The sequence below is a fragment of the Myotis davidii genome, unplaced genomic scaffold (assembly GCF_000327345.1).
Source record: "Myotis davidii unplaced genomic scaffold, ASM32734v1 scaffold2837, whole genome shotgun sequence".
Taxonomy (NCBI): domain Eukaryota; kingdom Metazoa; phylum Chordata; class Mammalia; order Chiroptera; family Vespertilionidae; genus Myotis; species Myotis davidii.
Genome location: NW_006288717.1, coordinates 4,906 through 7,467, shown reverse-complemented (window position 1 = coordinate 7,467; position 2,562 = coordinate 4,906). Strand labels below are relative to the sequence as shown.

Genomic DNA, 2,562 nt, shown 5'->3' with positions numbered 1-2,562 from the left:
GAGAGTATTACAGATGTCCCCCCACTCTCTTTTTCTCCCCATTGTCCTTCTCCTCCCAGATCCCACCCTGTCCCAGGCCTTCACCACCATAATGTCTGTGACCATGGGTAATGCAAATATGCACATAAATTCTTTGGTTAATCTCTTCCCTCTGAGATTTTTCAGTCTGTTCCATGTTTCCATGTCTCTGGTTCTATTTTATTAATCAGTTTATGTTATTCATTAGATTCCTTGCTCACTTATTCTGATTTTTAGATTCAATTGTTGATAGATATGCATTTTTTGCCATTTTATTGCTCAAAATTTTTTTCATAGAATAATGCTTTATTTAACAATCTTAAAATATGTTCTTTTGGCTTTAAGTCTTGAAAAATGAGCGGTAAATCAAAGATTTGTTTCCTATTCTCTGAGTATGTATGGTTGTGTGTATGCAGCTATAGATGCTTTTGCTTGTTATAGTCATTTTAGCCCCACTTTATTTAATATATAAAGTATTATTATTCTAACAATGCTAAAATCTGAATTAAATATTCCCTGAGTCTAAAAACCTCTTCTCCCAAACCTGCCTGCCCGCCTCCCTCCTCTAAGTCTGCTCCTCAGCCTCCATTAATGCTAGGTCTTCAGAGACAACCAGCATCCACATTGAGAATCTAGAAATGAATGTTAGACCTTAAGTCCCTGTGACTAATGTACCCTCTAGCTGAAGAGTTTCTCTGGGAGCTGTATATATGTGGGAGGTCTTGGCAGTTACTCTTTAGAGTTGTGCACTTTGAACTGTAGATACCTCTTCTTGAAGCTCAGGTGTTGTGATGTTGCTGTCTTCTGGAACCACAGAGGCATGAAGCTGGAGACCTTGGCTCTCAGGGAAATCAGTCAATATAAGTTTATTGTTCTCTTCTTTGTCTTCCATCTTATTTGCCTTGTCAGATTCTGAAAAAACCTGAGAGATCATCGAGGTGAGGGAAGTACAAAGATCTGGGTTCAGATTGTTGGTGTTTTCCTTTTCTCTGTCCTCAGAAGTTCTTACTGGCTTCTGTGGTGGCTGTGGATCAAGAGAAACTTCAAACGTGGCCCTGGAACTAAGACTTGGAGTCCCAGCCTCTAAGGAGGCCCTAGGGCTGGTGCGTGAACCATGTTCAGAGGCTGTAGGACTGGAGGGTATGTTCCCTGAGGAGATCCTAGAACTGGGAGTAGCTTTGGGTGGAGGAGGCCTAATAAAAGGGTGCTGAGGTCCTCTAGCCAGGGGCTCTCTTCTTTTGTTGTTCAGACCCTTCATTTGAGGTTCGGGTTCAGAAGACAACTTCTGGGAGAGATGCAGGCTATTCCAAAGGAATTAGGGCTCTGCCTGGGGATGGAGCTGGGGAACCAGGGAAAACTTCCTCCTGGGACTCGCCACTCTCAGTGGGGTGGGTAGTAGAGGGCTGGGCTTGGGTAAGGCCATTGCAGGCTGGTAGAGGCTCTTCCCTCAGAGGAGTTTGCTTCAGCATCTTTGTCTATTTCCGTTTCTTTCAATGGCTCTTCTTTAATCTCAGAGTTATCTTCTCCCTGAGCTGGATCTGATGTTAGCTCTTCTTCACTTGCTGAGATGGAGTCCCTCTCACTTATCAAGGAAAGTGTAGAGGGACTGGTAGGTGAGGTAGGAGGGCTAGAGACTGTAGATGTTTGAACTGGGGAAGAGATGACTGAAGAGTGTCTGCTGCTGCTTGATAGTCCCTTCGCCAAAAGACTTTGTTGGAATGTTGCTTCTCCAGTTTGCTCATCACTTCATAGAGATTGTGGTTCAGCTTGCTCATTTCTCTGTAGAAGACATCCTCCAAGTTGGAAATGTTTTGAAAGATGGTCACAGAACAGCCTATATGACTATTATAAAGAACAGGTAGCTCCTCTAGTAGTTCCTGGTTCAGATCTTCAAACACAAGCTGGGCTTTGTTGAACTCTTCATCTGCCTTGGCAATTTTGACCTCATCTTTCTTCTTGGCATTCTGCACCACCTCCAGGTGGTGTCAGGCACTGTCATAGTCCATGAGTTTCTGACCCCGCTTGGTGATTCTTTCCTTAATCTCACCAAACTGGGCCACATAGTTTTCCATGGTCCTAAAGTCCTGGTCAGCTAGTTTCTCTTCATAGTCTTCTCAAAGAAGATCAGTATTTCCTACAATGGCCTCCAGCTCCTCAAGACCGCTCTACTCACTGCTATAGATCTCCTGCAGGGTTTCTGACCCTCTCTTTGAGCTTTCATGCATCACTTTGTACTAAGGAAGTTCTTCAGCTCCTTATATAGTTCGAGGCCTTCTGCCTGTTGATGGTAAAATTGTTGGCGCATTGTTCAAACCACTCATCTTTGGTTTCCACAGTTTTCCCCAACTTCTACAGTACCTTCTCCGGGGCCCTGCTGAGCTTCTTCTGTACCAGCTTGGCAAAGAGGCCAGCAGCACCACCAGCCTTGCCCTCAGCCATCCTGTCGGTTCCTTGGGGGCAGTGGCCCTGACCGAGAGCCCTGTGGTTTTTCTGAAAGCTCCTAGGAGGAAGTGCAGTTCCCAGCATGCCTCCTATTGCTCAGAT

At 44.8% G+C, this 2,562-nt stretch overlaps 1 pseudogene; it reads right to left on the bottom strand.

The window, feature by feature from the left end:
* Positions 1 to 754: 754 nt before the first annotated feature.
* On the bottom strand, positions 755 to 2,502 carry LOC102754516 (annotated as a pseudogene).
* Between the last annotated feature and the right edge of the window lie 60 nt (positions 2,503 to 2,562).